This window comes from Callorhinus ursinus, unplaced genomic scaffold (assembly GCF_003265705.2).
Source record: "Callorhinus ursinus isolate GAN/ISIS: 27379988/994484 unplaced genomic scaffold, GSC_fseal_2.0 scaffold1, whole genome shotgun sequence".
Classification (NCBI taxonomy): domain Eukaryota; kingdom Metazoa; phylum Chordata; class Mammalia; order Carnivora; family Otariidae; genus Callorhinus; species Callorhinus ursinus.
The window spans coordinates 61,473,444-61,492,618 of record NW_027397063.1 but is presented as its reverse complement, the minus strand read 5'-3'; the positions used below and the strand labels follow the sequence as shown (position 1 = coordinate 61,492,618).

Below are 19,175 nucleotides of genomic sequence, written 5' to 3'. Positions count from 1 at the left end.
ATTTCACAATTATGTAGAAATCATTTCTGGAAAACCAATTAAAATTATAAAGAAGGTAATGATAATACATTTAGCCAAGGTAGAAATTCTGCGTACTTTTCAGAGAGAGGGTTTTACGTTAATGTTGTTTTAATCAAATGCTTATTTCTTACAGTTACAATAAATTTAGGCCAAGCATTTAAAAACCGGGGTGGGACGGGGTTAGGAGGCAAATATATGTTCAAATTAAATACTCTACCAAAATATTTAATATCATTATGAAAGAAGGCTGATGATACGATCTCAAGTACTGGACAGAAATTAATCCTACAACAGCAAATTATAAATTCAAAATTGAAATTCTTTCATTACACTGAAATTGTCAAAAAATTTTACATAAAATAGTCTGAAGTGAGAGTTAAATATTTTCATTTTATGGCATTTGTTGAGGATATAACATACCCAGTAAGAAATTTCAGTGAAATATATGGGACTTGAAAGTAGGTTTAAACGTTTCATTAGAGATAAACCAAACCCTGTGCAGCTAAATGTATTACCAGTTACTGGAAATCCGTCCCTTTCTTACCTGTACTACTAACAAGATACTAGTATCAGTATTTTACAGGAAAGTATACCATAAACAGAGCAAAGGACACAGACTGTAGGTTAGAAATGTTCTGGCTTATGCTAAGAAAAAGACAGTATCAGCAACAACAAAAGCCTTTTTCTTTTTTATTTTTTACTTGAGAGAGTGAGCATGAGTGGGGGGAGGAGCAGAAGAAGAGGGAGAGGGACAAGCAGACTCCGCACTGAGCAGGGAGCCCCATGGAGGGCTCCATTTGGGGGCCTGATCCCAGGACCCTGAGATCATGACCTCAGCCAAAGTCAGACACTTAACCGACTGAGCCACCCAGGTGCCCCACAAAAGCCTTTTTTTTAAGCAGACATGGCAACCACAGATTTCTCAGTCTAGACACTTGGTCAATCTTTATAACCAAAAAATATGCATTAGTCTTTAATGAAAAAGAATACGTAGAAATCCTTAGGTTTCTATATTTTACTTTTTCAGATGTACATGTGCGAGTCACGTACTAATAATAGTCACAGAAATTTTAAAATGGGAAAACAGGTTGCCTCTATTTTTCTGGTGATATCTTACTCTGTTAAAAACATTTGACAGTAGGTTCATTTAACCTGATGATCTTAATTTCAACAAATACCTGTTAGCAACAAATTGAACCTCATTGCAAAGAAAGTTTTTATAGTATCATGACCAGATTTTCTAATCCTAGCAAAAGCCACAGTGAAGTAGCCCAGACTTGCTGCCATTAATTTGTTGTGATGAGATTGTAATACATTTGTTCAAAGCAGTCATAAAGTTCTAACTTTTGAGGTGCTGTTAAACATAAAACTATGTCATTGTATCATTTAAAAATATGACTGTTTTGATCATAAGATATACCTTTTATTTTCCAACTGGTTAAAACTAAGACCTGCCACATAATGAGGCACAGTTTGGTATCCCTGTAAATACTGCTACATGAAATTAAAACAAGGAAAATAAATTATGATAAATTCATAGCTTTCATAGAAAAATAGATATTCCCTGAACTTGTCATATCAAGTGGTCATCATCATTCAGTATGAATTCCAATGTTATAAGTAAAGTAATACATTAATGGATTTTCTCTAATTCCCTGTTTCTGACACTCTGCTTCAAAACTTGATTATCAGCATTTCCATCATTGAATTCCTGGGTCCTTCTAGTTCAAGTTGTTTTTGACTTTTTGGGGTTATGAGTTACAGGGACTGGATCTTGTTAAAGTATTTGCTTCACTCAAAAGTCAAATAGGCTCAGTGGCACTTTCTCTTGGAATGTACCTCTCTCATTTTTCCCCCCTTTTATCTCAGGAATGACACCATAGTCATGGAGTCTGAATTTTTAAACTCTAATGCAGAATACTTAAAATTAGCATCGGATTTTGAAAAATTTTCAGCCCTTGACATTTTTGCTACATACCCTATACGTTTCCCATTCTTTTTTTCCTCTAAGGAATTGAGATTTCTTCATGGCCCTTCCTTTCTGAAAAGGAATAGTAATCTTAGAAGAGGCCATTTATCTTTTCTTTCTGCCTCTCCAACTACTGGACAGTGGACAAAGTCCTTTGACATCACACCAGGGGAAGGTGGAGGGTGCCTCATTACTGCTGGGTAGAGTTGGAAGTCCAGGTTCCCCATGTGGTCTCCACTGACTCTACATGGTGGGGGGAGGAGGGCATGACCTTCTGGCAGGCATGAAAGTCCCAGCTCCCTACCTGGCCTTTGACCACGCCAGTGGAGACGGGAGGAGCCACAGAAATGCTGAGTTACCTAGGCCCGCAAGGGTGGAAATTCAGAGTTTAGGCTCTCTACTCAGCCTTTTTCAGCATGGGTGGGGGTGAGGCCACAATTTTTTCTGAGGTATTTGGCTGGAGTAGGGCAGTAATTGTTTGATTTGCCCCTTTCATGGTCCTTTGGCTAGAGAGAGCAGGCTTTTGTTAGGACCTTTTTTTTTCTTCTTGTTTTTTGGGTCTCTGCCCATGGGTGTTTCTGGGTTGCCTACTTGGAGACATCAACTCCAAGTCTAGGGTAAATGAGGCAAAAAGAAAACCCAGGGAACTGATCACTCTGTTGTCCTGAAGTCCCTAGTTGTCTTCTTTTAACTCTTTAGAGTCTTATATTTGTGTTAGATAAAATAGCCAGGGTTTTTACTTGCACTTAGCAGGAAAAATAGGGAAAAATGTATCTGTTCTGTCTTCCTGGAAGCAGAAATCTACTTGGCATTTAAAATTGTGTAAATTTACTACCTTTGATAAAAAATTAAAATTAAAAACAATTTAAAAAAGAAAACCCATGAATTATGTACAAATATTGTGACTTTAGAATGAAAAACATTAGAAAATATTCTCATTTCTGACCTCCCTGGGTTACATAATTTTACTAATAACTAAAATAAAATTATTTTTATTGCATTCTCTCTCAACAAAATTTTCATGGGAATGCTTCTCTCTCTGTCAAATAAATAAATAAAATATTTAAAAAAAAGAAAGAAGGAAGGAGAACATAAAAGAAATACCTAAGTATGGGGTGTTTTTTAATGTGGCAGATTTATTTATTTATTTTTTATTTTTATTTTTTAAGATTTTTTTTATTTGACAGAGAGAGACACAGCGAGAGAGGGAACACAAGCAGGGGAATGGGAGAGGGAGAAGCATGCCTCCCGCAGAGCGGGGAGCCCGACGCGGGGCTCGATCCCAGGACCCTGGGATCGTGACCTGAGCCGAAGGCAGACGCTTAACGAATGAGCCACCCAGGCGCCCCTTTAATGTGGCAGATTTAAAGAGAAGCTTCAAAAGTGTAACAAACTTTTATCAGGTATCCCAGTATCTTCAGTTAATGGGCAGCTGTGTATGGCCTTTCTCCTTGGTATTTGTTAGCCTGTGGGAAGCACCATGAACGGTATCATTGTGGTTTGTTAAATAGTTATCAAATCATATTTAAAATTAATAAATTTACATAATTCTTTAGGGACTTGAACTTTTTATTTCCTCTTGAATGTGTATTTTAGAATATTTTATAGTTTGTATTTACTATTTCTTTATATGTTAAAGGATATTATTATTATATCCTGTTAAAATATACATTGTTCAGTGTTAAAAATCTCTTTACAGAGAGTATCTGTCATAATCTCGGTCCCTTTTAACATTCATAATAACAGTGAGTGTTCTCATAGAAAGTGATAGTACTGTATATGTGGGTATTGCATAATGGGCTTTATCTGGTAAGGATGATGTCATTGCGTGGGATGGCCTGAAGGAATTATTAGAAGAACATAGGACTTTTGACTGCTAACATTTTTTAATAAATACCATACTGTTGAAAACATTAATTTGTGTTTGGACTAGAATGAACCTAGGTTTTCCTGGCTTGGCTCTAGAGATTTAAAGAAATAAATTCTGTCATAATTACATAACTGAATACATTGAGATATTGGACATTTTTCTCTCTGGGAAAGAGAAGTAGAATTAAGAAGGAAAGAAGTTAATAAACAACTGACATTCCTTGTTATACAGTTGTGAGACTAACTTGAGATTTGATGTTCAGGGATATTTGGAATTTTTGTTTCTGTCATGTCTGTATTTAGTTTATTGCTGAGGTATAAGATATGATTATCAGAAAAATTCATAATTTTATAAAGAGATTTTTAAGGTACATATTAAATAGAGGCCGATTACATTGATTTTGTTACTTTGAGTACTACACATTCAATTTGTTTTTAGTGTGGTAAGATATATGTAACATAAAATTTATTACCATCTTAAATATTTTTTAAAAAGTACAGTTAAGTACATTCACATTGTTTTACAATCATCACCACTATAGCTACCTCTAGAACTTTTTCATCTTCCCAAACTGAAACTGTATCTATTAAACAGTTACTTACCTCCTCCTCCCAGCCCCTGGTAACCACCCTACTTTTCTGTCTCTATGAATTTGTCTATTCTGGGGACCTCATATAAGTGAAATCATACACTATTTGGCCTTTTGTGTCTAGCCTGTTTCATTTAGCACATATTTTCAAGGTTCATTTATGTTGTAGCATGTATCAGAATTTCAGTCCTCTTTAATGCTGAGTAATCTATTGTATGCATTTTACTACATTTTGTTTATTCATTCATCTTTTTTTTTTAAGATTTTATTTATTTATTTGACAGAGAGAGGGAGACAGCAAGAGAGGGAACACAAGCAGTGGGAGTGGGAGAGGGAGAAGCAGGCTTCCCGCGGAGCAGGGAGCCCAATGCGGGGCTCGATCCCAGGACTCTGGGATCATGACCTGAGCCGAAGGCAGACGCTTAACCAAATGAGCCACCCAGGCGCCCCTATTCATTCATCTTTAATGGACATTTAGGTGGTTTCTACCTTTTATCTATTGTGAATAAAGCTGATAAAAATATTGGTGTGCAAATACCTGCTTTCAGTTCTTTGGGGTATATACTCAGAAATGTAATTGCTAGGTAATTTTATGTTGAATTTTTTGAAGAATCACCATACTGTTTACAGGAGCTGTACCATTTTACATTCTTACTAGCAAGAACAAGTGTTCCAGTTAACCCCATCCTCATCAATACTTGTTATTTTCTGGCTTTAAAAAAAAAAAAATAGCCATCCTAATTGATGTGAAGTGGAATCTCATTTTGGTTTTGATTTGCATTTCTTTAATGATTAGTGATGTTGACTGTCTTTTCAAGTGCTTATTGGCCGTTTGTGTATCTTCTGTTCAGGTCCTTTGCCTAATTTTTTAATTGGGTTGTTGTTACTGTTGAGTTATAGGATTTTCTTATAATATATCTTGAATATTAATCTCTTATCAGATAACCCATTTTATTTTTAAATCATTTTGCAGAGGGTTGGTGGTGATGTGGTTGTAATCTGACCAAGTCTGTAGGTATGTCTCCTACATTTCCTGTACTAAGGATCCTTTCCTACGAATCCCTTCATAGAGCCCACATTTTAAAAATTAAGTACCTACCAAATATTTTTTTATTTAGAAATGATTAATTATCAGTTTTTAATGAAAAACAAAATAGCTAAGTAGAGATTTGTTCAGCATGAAATATCCAATGTTAGCATACTGAGTTAACTTTTTTCTAGCAATTAAAATTGACCTTTTAATAAGTCAGGTAGTGTGTTAGATGCGAAAGACACAAAGCTTTTGGTTTCAAAGAACTTAAAATCTAATGAAGAATTAACAATACCATGTGATAATTACTATGGTGGGGTAATAGAAACAGTGATGGAATCCTTTGTGCCTAGACAAGTCAAGGGAAGTTTAATGAAATTATGTTTGAGATGGCTCTTGAAGGAGGGATGGGAGTTACCAGGGTGTAGAGACTGATGAGAGCCTGAAGTTCAGTGATACTTCCTTTGAGAGGGTCCTTAGGGTTGAGAATCACTGGTCTGTATGACTCTGAAAACCCACGAGGGAGGGAGAGCCAGCCCCTGTGAATGAGAGGAATTAAGAACATTGTGAACTAATAAGCAAACACCCTAAAAAATGTCTTATTGTATGTGTGTGTGCTAATAAGCAGTACACAATGGCCAAAGCATCTATTTTTTTAAAAGATTTTATTTATTTGAGAGAGAGAGAGAACACGAGCGGAGGGGAGAGACAGAGAAAGAGGGAGAAGCAGGCTTCCCACTGAGCAGGGAGCCCCACACGGGGCTCAACCCCAGGGTCCCCGGATCATGACCTGAGTGGAAGGCAGACACTTAACCGACTGAGCCACCCAGGCACCCCTTGTTTTCCCTGTGTGCTTTAGGTAACCTGTTCATGCATAAGAACTAGAAACACTTGAAAAAATTCTTTATAGAACTGATTAAGTTCAAGCTGATCTGTCTTGATAAGAAAAACTTAAGTTTAAATTCAAGATATTTGTATTAATTGATTTAACTGAATTAGCTTACTGTGGTTGTAATTCAGATAGGTGGCTCCTTTGACCAGATATGCCACCACATGATTTCTTCTGATAGCTTACATGAGAATAGGGAGAAGAACAGAGGGGCAGAAGAGAAAGTGAATTAGATCTGGTGGGTCAAAGGAAGTGATCCCAGGTGGCTTAGTATAGAAGTCAGACACTGATCTGAGAAAAAAGGTTGTGTCTGGCTTTGGGCTGCTCTAGGAAGTGTCCTCTGTGGAGAATGGCAGTTGTAACAGTTTGAAAGAAGGGGCGAAACTGAGCAGATTCCTAAGAGCAGAGAAAGAATTTGTTGAACAAGGCATTTGAAAAACCACTTAGATGTTTATAATTGTTTTCTTTAAGAGATTTAAGTTATTATTAACAAGTTTTTGTGTAATAAAGAATTAGGGATTTTTCTTTTTTTGTTACCTTATCAGAAGTGAGCAATAAATATTATGTTAGTAAAATAATTATGTTCATTTTTCTGGATCTTGTGACTTTCACAGTCTCAAGCTTTCTCATTTCACAGAAATGGAAAGTTATAAATTAGCTGGGAGGAAAATAAATGTTTCATAAAAAACTTTTTTCAGGTTTAAGGAACCATACTGCTGTAGGTCTTTGGGCTCAAGTTTGTCCCCAGAAAGTAGGACTCAAACACTTCCAAGTCATATAATTATAAAGTTCTTAAACAGATAATGGAAAAGACAGACTTGGGGAAAAGTACCTCTTAGCATGCTTCTTACCTGCAAAAAAAGGTAAAATAATTGAAAGCATCTCACTGAAAGTGTTAGAGTAAGTGAGTCTGAGATGTTCTAGAGATTAAGATGGTAATAAATGGTAGAACTAGGACTAAAATGTGACTATATTATATGTCCCATTTAAAGATTTTATTTATGTCTCATTTAAGATAATAGTGTTTCTCTGAATTTTATTGTTTCTGGGTATGGTTTTGAAAACTTACTGGCAAAGCATGTGATAAACAATATTTCAAGATGAAAGCAAATACAGTTGGTCCTTGAACAACATGAGGGTTAGGGGAACTGACCCGCAACACAGTTGAAAATCCATGTCTAACTTTTGACCCCCCAAGATTTAACTACTAATCCTCTACGGTTGATGGAAAGCCTTACTGATAACATAAAGTCCATAACACATATTTTAGTGTTGTGTGTATTATGTACTGTATTCGTACAATAAATCTAGAGAAAATGTTAAAATTATAAGAGAAAATACATTTACAGCACTGTATTAAAAAAAAATCTCCACATAAGTGAACCCGCGCAGTTCAAACCCATGTTGTTCAAGGGTCAACTGTATTATAAAAATTCAGTCACAGTTAAGGATGGTCTCTATAGACTAAAGAATTGAGTTTGTTTTCTAATATAATGTGAAACTGGAATCCATTCTAGGCAGAAATTCTTGTTCTTTCCTATGTGAGCAAAAAGGATCTTTGAAGTTGGTTGATGTTTTTTGCTTTCTCTACATTATTTGAAAAGGAAAAATGTGTAATATATTTGAATGATATCTAAAAATAAGGGAGGGAAATTAGAAAATTACGGGAATATATATGTGTGTGTTGTAAATATATGTACACCCTTTCTCATTAAGATTTAATAATACTTACCTTTGTTATATATTTCTTTTTTTTTTTTAAGATTTTATTTATTTATTTGACACAGAGAGAGAGCACAAGCAGGGGAAGTGGCAGGCAGAGGGAGAGGGAGAAGCAGGCTCCCTGCTGGGCAGAGAACCTGATGTGGGAGGCGATCCCAGAACCCTGGGGTCATGCCCTGAGCCAAAGGCAGACACTTAACCGACTGAGCCACCCAGGCGCCCCCTGTTATCATATATTTCTTAACTCTAACATGTTTCACTACAGATAGCCACATGTATTTATGGTGATTTAAACCCATTAGGTATACCCTCTCTGCCAATCAAATTATGGCAGGTTCTGGTTTCTTTAATTGTGCCCTTTTCTCCAGTCTTCAGTAGCATTTTTTTCACTGCCTTCTAGGCATCACTAACAATCTCTGCGAGGCCCCTTAAGGGCCACTACCTGATGCCTTCTTTTAAGCCAACGCCAGATGTTTTAAGTTTTTGTTAGAGCAGCACTTCAGTTCCAGGTACCAATTTCTGTTTTGCTTGGTTATGGCTGTGTAACAGACCATCATAGAGCTTGGTGGTTTACCAAAAAAACCCAACAATCATTTATTCTGAAACTTTCCTAGGGGTTGGCGGCTTTCTCTTCTGTCTCCTACCCCCATCCTCCAAATCTAACTTGCCACAGAAGTTTCTGTTACACAAGGGTGAGAGAGAAATAGCTAATTCCAGAACTGGGACATGGAAGGTTGCAAGATAAACCTGGAACATGTTGTTGTGCTAGAATATGAAGAAATTCTCAAAAAAATGAAGATGGCATACCAAAAAGATACAGGAGTTCTCATAATCAAATCTGGGTTATAATGGATTAGAAGCCTTTGAATAAAATGAAAATCCAAGTCCATGTAGCAAATAGGACTATAAATCAGTGTGCATGTAATTTTTATAAATAGGAAGAAGGGGAATATCATAAATTAGAAACACTTTGTATTTCAAAATGGAACAAAGGTCCAGTGTTATTATTTTACGTACCTAAAGCACTCTTTTACAGTTGTAACCTATTTCAGCTTTTTTTTAAATTATGAAATATTTGGGGCCCCTGGGTATCGGACTCTTGATTTTTGGCTCAGGTCATGATCTCAGGGTCCTGGGATTGAGCCCCACAGTGGGCTCCACAGTCAGCTGGGAGTCTGCTTGAGGATTTCTCTCCCTCTCCCTTTGCCCCTCCCCCTGCTCTCTCTCTCTCAAATAAATAAATCTAAAATATTTATCTATAGTTTGATACACATAATAGTTTTTCTCTGAATAGTTGAATTTGATTCATTTTATGTAAGTACTTGTTTAGAAATAAATTATTTTCAATCCAGGTTATGTAATACTTTTTAAAACAGCAAAAATAATCATAAAGATAAAATTGTGATTTGGTATTTTTTCACTGTGTTAATTATGTTACAGTCTTACTGTAGCTGAAGCTCTCTATAGATAAGGGAGGACAGGACTTTTACTCACTTCTGAGTTGACAGTTTTTGTTTTACCCGTTTATTTGCTCATTTTTTGAATGAATATTTAATTGAGCACCCTACTATGTACGATGGCACTACTAATTGTCAAGTGTACAGAATCGAACAAAGCATAGTCCTTACCTTTATAACATAAGAGACTCATTAAATATTTGCTGTATGAATCTAGATTTTTATACACCCCCTCCATTAATATTAAGGATGCTTTTTGACAATTTTTTAGACTTTTTTCTTTAACATACTGTTTTAAAACTTAACAGTATCTCTGAGGTGAATCTGACATTGAGGGTAAGATTTTTGTAAATGGGAAATAATTAGGCATTTTATTGCAAATGAAATGCCCTAGGATATTTTTTATTGAAACATTTATTTAGTTATTTTAGTTAATTGAGACTTTCATGATTTATCCCTTAACCAGAAATTTTCTCATATTTTTATCAGGCCAAAATAGGCTTTTTATGCTTTGCTCAACTGAATAATACATCCAAGGGCTGTGCCAGAGTGGTATAGTTGTTGGTTCACTTAGAAGAAAAGATAATGGCTGGTGAAAGACCAAGGCCATATTCAGGATATGATACATAGAAGTAACTTAATAGCTTAATTGCAAAGTTGTTTATTATCCAGTTTGTGGCTTTTCACAGTACTTGGCAAACCTCAGTTGAGTTTGCAGTTCAGAAAACAACCTAGGATTGACTACACAGATACAGAGATGGAAATTTAGGAGGTTTGTGTGACAATAACTAGTCTTATGAGTATGTGTGAAATCAAAAGCTTAACTCTAGTAACACAAAGATACACTAAGCTTTGTGCTTCTTTAACCTCACTGAAAGATAAGGAAGTTGTTTTAAACATTTTAATGTAAATCATTAAGTAAATGTTTTCTGCATTTTTGCCTTTTAGAAGTATAGTATACTGAATGCTATATTGCTTCTTTTTGGTGACCAAAGATCATAAATTATTGTGTTGTACTCTGCTATATTTTATTATCTAGTACAATTCCATATAATTTAGGGAGTTTTGTTATTTGTTTTTGTTGTGTTGCTCTCAGCCGTAGGAAGCTGACTTTATGTGTGCCTCTTTGTGTTTTATAGTTTATGAAGTAATTTTGCATGCATTGTTTTATTTGATTCTTAGATTAGGCAGTGACAAAGGAGATAAAGAGAAATGAATGGGTTCAAGATACATTTGGACCAGTAAACTGAGAGTATTTGTTGATAGGATTAGATTGGACAAATGAGAAAGGATGATTCCAGAATTCTTTCTTAAGTAACTGGATAGACAAAAACATTTCCATCATGAGACAGAAAATACTGGAAAAGTGATATATTTGCAAATATATGGCATTTCTTTGGCATTAGTGTGTAAAAATAGTTCTCAAAGCTAAGAAGTCTTTTTTCCCTCTACAGAAAAACTTGAGGTAATTTTAAGCATTAGGTTTATATACAGGACTCAGGACACTGCCTATAAACGAGAATTTCCTACACTAGTTAGTCACTAAGTCAAATGTAGTTAAATTCTGTAACCGTATTTCGCTAGTTTGAACTTGAGAAAAAAATTAAACTATCAGTCTGTGGTCTAGCTGAGCACCTCACTATTTTGAACATAATTGAGATTCCAGTAGTAAAGAAGAAAAAAGCATAGATAATAAAAGGGCTACATCTCTCAGAAATAACATGACCCTTTTAAAAATCCAAATACATTGGATAATTATGTTAAATATAGAGTGTTTTGGTTAAAAGATGAAGATTGTCAAGCAATAAAAAGAAAGCAAAATCTATGTGCTGTTTATAAAAAACACATTCAAAATGTAATGATCCAGAAGTTGTGAAATTAAAGAATAGAGAAGGATATTCTATAGCTATATTAACTGTATTAGTTTCCTGTGCTGTATAACAAACCACCACAAACTTAGCAGCTTAAAGAACTTAATGGTTTCTTTGGATTAGGTGTTCAGGCACAGCTTAGCTAGGTCTGCAGCAGGGCTTCAGTCAAGGTGTTGACCAGGGCTGAGTTCTTATCTAGAGGCTTGACTGGGGAAGGGTCTGCTTCCAGGTTGTTGGCAGAATTTATTTCCTTTCAATGGTAGAATTCATGGTAGCTTGCTTCTTTAAAGCTGCAACAGAGAGACAGACAGACATAGCATGATATCGCATCTCCTTGGCAATCTTCTGTTGGTTAAAGGCAAATCTAACCAATAGAAGTACAGTTGATTTTTAACAATATGGGTTTGAACTGCATGGCTCCACTTATATGAAGATTTTTTTATAGTATGGTACTATAAATGTATTTTCCTTATGATTTTCTTAACATTTTCTTTTCTCTAGCTTTATTGTAAGAATACAGTATATAACACATATAACATACAAAATGTATGTTAATTGACTGTTTCTGCTATTGGTAAGGCTTCTGATCAACAGTAGGCTATTAGGAGTTAAGTTTTGAGGGAGTCAAAAGTTATACCCAGTCTTTAACTGTGTGGGGGGTTGGCACCCTTAACTCTCCCACGTTGTTCAAGGGTTAAATGTATATTGGTTAGTTATGAAGTCCCACCCACACTCAATTGGAGGGGGTGTTATACAAGGGCATGAAGATGGATCATGGGAGTCACATTAAAATCAGTCCACCAAACCAACCAAAGGAAGAGATTTCAAAGCAAAGAACAATACTAGGAATAAAAGAGGTAACTTAAGAATTATAAAAATTTGATTTACTAGAAAGATTTAATAATTAAAAATTTTGTAGTAATGTAATAACAAAATCCCAAAATATATAAAGAAGAGGCTAAAGAATTACAGAGAGAAATAGACAAAATAGCAATAGCAAGAGTAACAGAAGACTATAATATACCCCTTGCAGCAGTTGATACAAAAAAACTGACCAAAAAAAGTGAAGATGAGCCTTGAACAATGCAATCAGACAGGACGTAGTAGACATAACTAGAACATTGTTCCAATGTAGAATACACATTCTTTTCAGACTCACACAGAATATTTATAAAAATGGACCATATGCTGATCCATAAAGAAAATGCAGAAAAATATCAAAGGATTGAAATAACAAAGAGTATTCTTTTACTATAATGAAGTTGTTAGAAATCAACAAAAAGGTAATTAGAGTATCTTTAAATGTTCAAAAATTAAAGAATACATTTCTGACAGAATGAGACAAGAAATCATAATGGAAATTAGAAAATATTTCTAATCTAATATACTTATAAAATATATATTCTCATGAGATTCAGCTAAAGCAGCACTTGAAGGGAATTTTATAGCTTTAAATACGTATATTTGAGAAGAATGGTCTAAAAATTAATAGGCTAAGCATCCATCTCACTCAATTAGGAAAAGAATAACGCAATCCCTCCTCCAAGTAAAAAGATGATAAAAATAGAAACAAATTGACAACACAGAAATTATACAGTGAATAGGGATAACAAAGCCAAAGTTGATATTTTGAAAACACTAATGATATTTTCAAATCATTGATGAGATTGATCAAGAAAGAAGGTACAAAATTCAAAGTCAGAAGTAAAATAGAAGGCATCCCTTCAGATGCTATAAACATTAAGAAAAGAAAAAAAGATTATAAACAGCTTTTTGCTAATGAAATTGAAAATTCTGATGAAAATAGCAAACTCCTAGACTCTAATAACTTAAAACTGATTCAGGAAGATTGATAAAACCTAAATATGGGGTGTCTGGGTGGCTCAGTCAGTTGGGTGTCCAACTCTTGATTTCAGCTCAGGTCATGATCTCAGGGTCCTGGGATTGAGCCCTAAGTCAGGCTCTGCGCTCAGCACAGTTTCCTTGTCCCTCTCTCTCTGCTCCTCCCCCTGCTCATGCTCTCTCTCTCTCTAAAATAAATAAAATCTTAAAAAAAAATAAAAGATTTATAAAACCTAAATAATTTTGTAAGTATTAACATTTAGTCAGTTGTGAAAAATCTTTGTTTTAAGGGAAATTCTAGGACCAGATGGCTTCATCAATGAATTCTAACAGGCTTTTTAAAAAGAAATAAATTGAGGGGTGCTTGGCCTGCTCGGTTGGGAGAGCATGTGACTCTTGATCTCAGGGTCATGAGTTTGAGCCCCATGTTGGGTGTAGAGATTACTTACAAAAAAAAAAGAGAATTTAAAATTTATATAAACTCTTTCAGTCAGGAGAAAAAGAGGGAATATCCCCAAATTAAATTTTATGAGACCAGACAACCTTGATATCAAATCTTGACAAAGTTAGTATGAGAAAGTAAATACTACAAAGTATTATTATGAGTATTTATGATAATATATGCTAAAATCTTGAACCAACTATTAATGAAGTGAGTCCAGCTAATATAAAGGATAAACACCATGACTAAATTGAATTTATCTCAAGAATGCAAGACTTAATGTTAGAAAGTCAATTTGATTTCATAGTAATAGCATAAAGTTTTAATGAGAAAGACAAATCAATTCTACACTAATGGAATAAAAGAACAGTGGAATAAAGGAGTAAAATTAATTTCATATTAGTATAAGATAAAAATCAATTCTACACTAATGGAATACAACAACAGTGGAATAAAGGAGTAAAATTAATTCCATATTAATATAAGAAAAGATAAAAATCAAAGAGGGCACATATTGAATGGAGCACTGGGTGTTATACGCAAACAGTGAATCTTGGGAACACTACATCAAAAACTAATGATGTATGATGATTAACATAACATAATAAAATAAAATTTTTAAAAAATCCTATGATCATCTCAGTATGATTTCATCTCAATAGATGAAAAAAAGAGATTGATGAAAATTCAACATCTATTACTGATAAAAACTCTTAGTAAACTAGGACTAGAATGGAATTTCAGAGACACCTAGGTGGTTCATTCAGTTAAATGGCTGCCTTCAACTCAGGTCATGATCTCAGGGTCCTGGGATTGAGTCCCACATCCGGTTCCCTACTCAGCCTGCTTCTCCCTCTCCCTCTGCCTGCCACTCCCTCTGCTTGTGCGCACTCTCTCTCTCTCTCTCTCTGACAAATAAATCTTTAAAAAAGAAAGGAATTTCATTAATCTGATAAGGAATATCTACAGAAAACCTTTGAAATTAGGAACAAGACAAAATACCTTCTTTTACCTCTTTTATTCAGCATTATATGGAAGATCCTAGCCAACGTTGTAAGGGAATTCAATAAGTAAGTAAGTAAATAAATAAATAAATAAATAAGGATCAGAAAGAAAAAAAAACACAAGCTTTCGATATTCACATAACCATGTAATTATGGATCTAGAACTATCCAAAAGACTCTACAGATAAATTACGTCAATGAAAAAAAATGTTCATCAAGAATGCCAGATACAAAATCAATATATAAAAATCAATTTTATTTCTGTTAGTAACTAGTGGTTAGAAAATATATATATGTCATTTATAAAATAATAAGAACTGGGGATAAAGCAAGTAAACAATGTATAAAATCCTTTTGAGGAAAATTACAAAATTTTATTAATAGATAAATTAAGGGTGGCTTTTATTAATTAATGGAGATGTTCATGGATTGACAGATTCAATATTGTAAAGGTGTTATTTCTTCTCAAATTGATGTTTGATTCACTACAATCTCCAGCAAGTGTTTTCATGAAATTAAACAAGCCCATTCTAAAGTTTATAAGGAGATGCAGAGGACCTGGAAAGCCAAGAAACACTTGAAGAACCAAGGGTAGGAATACCTTAGCAGTTTAGGAACACATCACTCTGCTAGATGTCAAGAATTATTATAAAGCTATAGTAATTAAGATTGAGTAATATTGACATAAGGATAGACAAGTAGTGCAGTGTATTAGAGAGCCTTCAAATAGACCCATACAAACATAGACACCTGATATATGACAAAGGTGTTATTGACAAATAATAGGAGGGAGGATGGTCTTTTCAGTAGCCGTCACTGGGATAAGTGGGTATCCCTGTAGGAAAAATTGGAATTGGCCTCCTACTTCACATTATACTAGAAAAATCAATTCATGTTATAGTAAATGTGATGGTCAAACTATAAAACTTTTAGAAGAATATATCTTTATAAACTTGAAATAGGGAAAGTTTTTTTTTTAGAACTGTAAAAACCACTAACCATAAAGGAAAAGATTAATAAAACATTTCACTGTATTAAAGACTGTCACCAAAGATACCACAAAGACTGTGAAACTTCAAACCACAGAGTAGGGGAAGATATTTGCAACACATATAATTGACACCAGATTCATATTCACAATTTGTAAAGATCTCCAACAAACCAAAAGACTTTACAAGAAAGGAAATCTATGGCCAATAAACATGAAAAGCTGTAGTACCTCATTAATAATAAAGGAAATGAAAATTAAAATCACAATGAAATGCTACTGTGTGAAAATCTCTAAAACATAATAAACATATTAAGACATCTCACAATAACAAGTATTGGCAAGGATGTGAAGCCACAAGAACTGCTGGTAGATGTGTAAATTGGTACAACCACTTTGGAAAACAGTTTGTCATTCTCTTGTGAAGTTGAAGATCCATATATCTTATTACATGGCATTTTCACTCCTAGATATTTATCTAGATTGATATGTAATTGAAATGTTCATCCGTAGTAGAATAAGCAAATAAATTGTGGCATGTTCATGTAGAAGAGAACTATGAAGGGCCCCTGGGTGGCTCAGTTGGTTAAGTGACTGCCTTCGGCTCAGGTCATGGTCCCAGGGTCCTGGGATTGAGTCCCACATCGGGCTCCCCCTGCTCTCCGGGGAGCCTGCTTCTCCCTGTCCCTCTGCCTGCCACTCCCCCTGCTTGTGCTCTCTCTCTGTCAAATAAATAAAATCTTAAAAAAAAAAAAAAAGAACTATGAAGACAGTGAAAATGAAGGAACTACTGCAGAATACAACTTATATGAAAATAGAAGGGAACTGATTCTCCCCTAAAATCTCCAGAAGGAATGTAGCCCTGCCAACACACCTTGATTTTACCCAGTGAGACTTATTTCTGACTTCTGACCTCCAGAAATGTAAAATAATGAAATTGTGTTGTTTTAAGCCACTGAATTTGTGGTAATTTGATACAGCAACAATAGGTAGCTAATACTAAAAATTATAAAGTGTTAAAACTATCAAGGAAATGATTATCACTAAAATCAGTAGATTGGTTTCTCTTTTGGAGGGAAGAGGGTATGATCAGGAAGAGCTACATTGGACTTCTAGGGTGCTGGCAATATTTTATTTATTTGAATGCATATATTTTTTTTTAAAGATTTTATTTATTTATTTGAGAGAGAATGAGAGAGAGAGAGAGCATGAGAGGGGGGAGGGTCAGAGGGAGAAGCAGACTCCCCGCTGAGCAGGGAGCCCGATGTGGGACTCGATCCCTGGACTCCAGGATCATGACCTGAGCTGAAGGCAGTCGCTTAACCAGCTGAGGCACCCAGGCGCATATGTTTTATGTAGTCTTCTGCACATACGAAGTTAGCATCATTGCTTTTATAACCAGAAAGAGTTTTAAGAATAATACATACCCATAATTTTTTAAACTGAAGGTTATTTCTTAAAGGCTTTTTAAATTTTTATTTATTTATTTATTAGAGAGAGAAAGAGAGAGAGAGAGAGAGCATGCGCAAACACACAAGTAGAGCTAGGGCAGAGGGGGAAACTCTTCAAGCAGACTCCCCACTGATCCTGGGCTGGATCTCACAGCCCATGAGATCATGACTTGAACCGAAACCAAGAGCTGGACACTTAACCAAGTGAGCCACCCAGGTGCCCCTAAAGGCTTTTTAAAATCACATTTCTTTGACTACGAAATTATTTCTTCCTTGAGGGAGTATGACAAGAAATATTTTTTATAAACCATTAGTACTTTGCAGTACCTTCTGTAATATGATCAATGACCTAAATGACTCTTTTATGAATTTGTAGCATGTAAAAAAATTACTCAGTTAACATAAGGAAGAAGCTACTTGTCTTCCCAGATTGAAATAAAAATACAACTTAAGTGAAAGAACTTATAAGAACCCTTAAACAAAACTGGTTTCAAAAATAGATTATACCTTAAATTTGCTAAGTATTAAAAAATTAAGGAGTACCCATTTATTGAAATGCATCTAAGCCTAGTGTGTATCTTGCTGTTATTTTTTTTCCCTGTTTAATATGGGCATAAAAAAAATGATGGAAGCTATTTTTGTTTCATTTTTCTGGATTTTAAGTAATTTAAAATTTATTTGTGGAAGAGAGACAACTGGGGGGGGAGTGGGGGGGGGGTAAAAGCCGATTCAGCAGCCCCCCCCCCCCCCCCCCCCACCGCTGAGCTCGATCCCAGGACCTGACCTGAGCCAAAGGCAGATGCTTAACAGACTGAGTTTAAATCCTGTTTGTTTAAGAGATTAAGCATAATCCCTGCCTAAATTTAATTTGTTGCCTGGAGCTTTCATTTTGGAGGGTTACATTTAAATAAGGAGCAGTTTGCAATGAATTTAATTTCTTTCATTTCTTCAACTTTTTTTTAAGTTTATGTATTTATTTACGTAATCTCTACACCCAATGTGGGGCTAAAATTCATGACCCAGAGATCAAGAGTCACATGCTCCTCTGACTGAGCCAGACAGACGCCCCTCATTTCTTCAACTTTTAAAATTATATTGGTAAAATTTAAATAGGAATTGATTAAAATAATTCTTGTTGCATTTAGCATGAAAGAAATTGTTTATAGTGTGATTCTATAGGAAATTTTTAGTCTTAAGTACTTGATGGTCTCTGTTAACCAGGGCTTTAACTTTTTCCTAATGAATACAATATGGGGAGGCATTTTGGCAAGATGGTGATCTGTTTCCCAACTTCAGTTACTAAGTGGTACTAAGTACCACTTCAGAGTGAGACCAATTATGAGACTTGTAGGCTGGAGGGCCTAGAGGGAATATGTGAGTTTGGGAAGTATACTGTGATCCAAATGAAAACAAGAGGCAAAATCCTAATGGGGCAATTATCAAAATTTTTAAGTTCTCAGGAAGAACTGTGCCCCTGAGTGGAAGCTTACTTCCAGTGCACTGTAGAGATTGCTTCTGCTGTTTTGGTGTTAACTGCCTTTCAAGGGACTCAACCTTGGAGGATGAGGCAAGCCATGAATTGGCAAAGGAAAATTATTCATTTAAAGGAACACCAGCAGACAGAGACAGATGAACAAGGATTGCATCTACAACAAGTGATTTCAGTGAAATAGAACAGAAATAGTAACTGAAAGAGAGAGATGACAGATTTAACAGGCAAAACAAAATAAATTATCTTAGATTTTCAAGAGAAATAAAGAGACATGCTTCTAATCATGGTGTAAAAGAAAACAAAAAGCAGAGAGCTTTTTTATATATTAATTTGTGGAAAGGTTGATTATTGTTGAGACTCAAATTCCTGGTCTGGAACATTAAATAGAAGAGTATACCAAAATAGGGCAGTGGGAGAGGGGGGATATTTATTTATTTATTTATTTATTTATTTATTTATTTATTTATTTGAGAGAGCTATATATATAATATATCCATCGATAGATATATCCATATATATATGGAAGGAGAAAGAGCAA

General features: G+C 34.9%; 1 protein-coding gene across 7 annotated transcripts in view; it reads left to right on the top strand.

Annotated features, from left to right (window-relative positions):
* LRCH3 (leucine rich repeats and calponin homology domain containing 3) overlaps positions 1–19,175 on the top strand; it is a 114,403-nt gene that overhangs the window by 25,786 nt on the left and 69,442 nt on the right. The gene's annotated exons all lie outside the window — the stretch shown is intronic.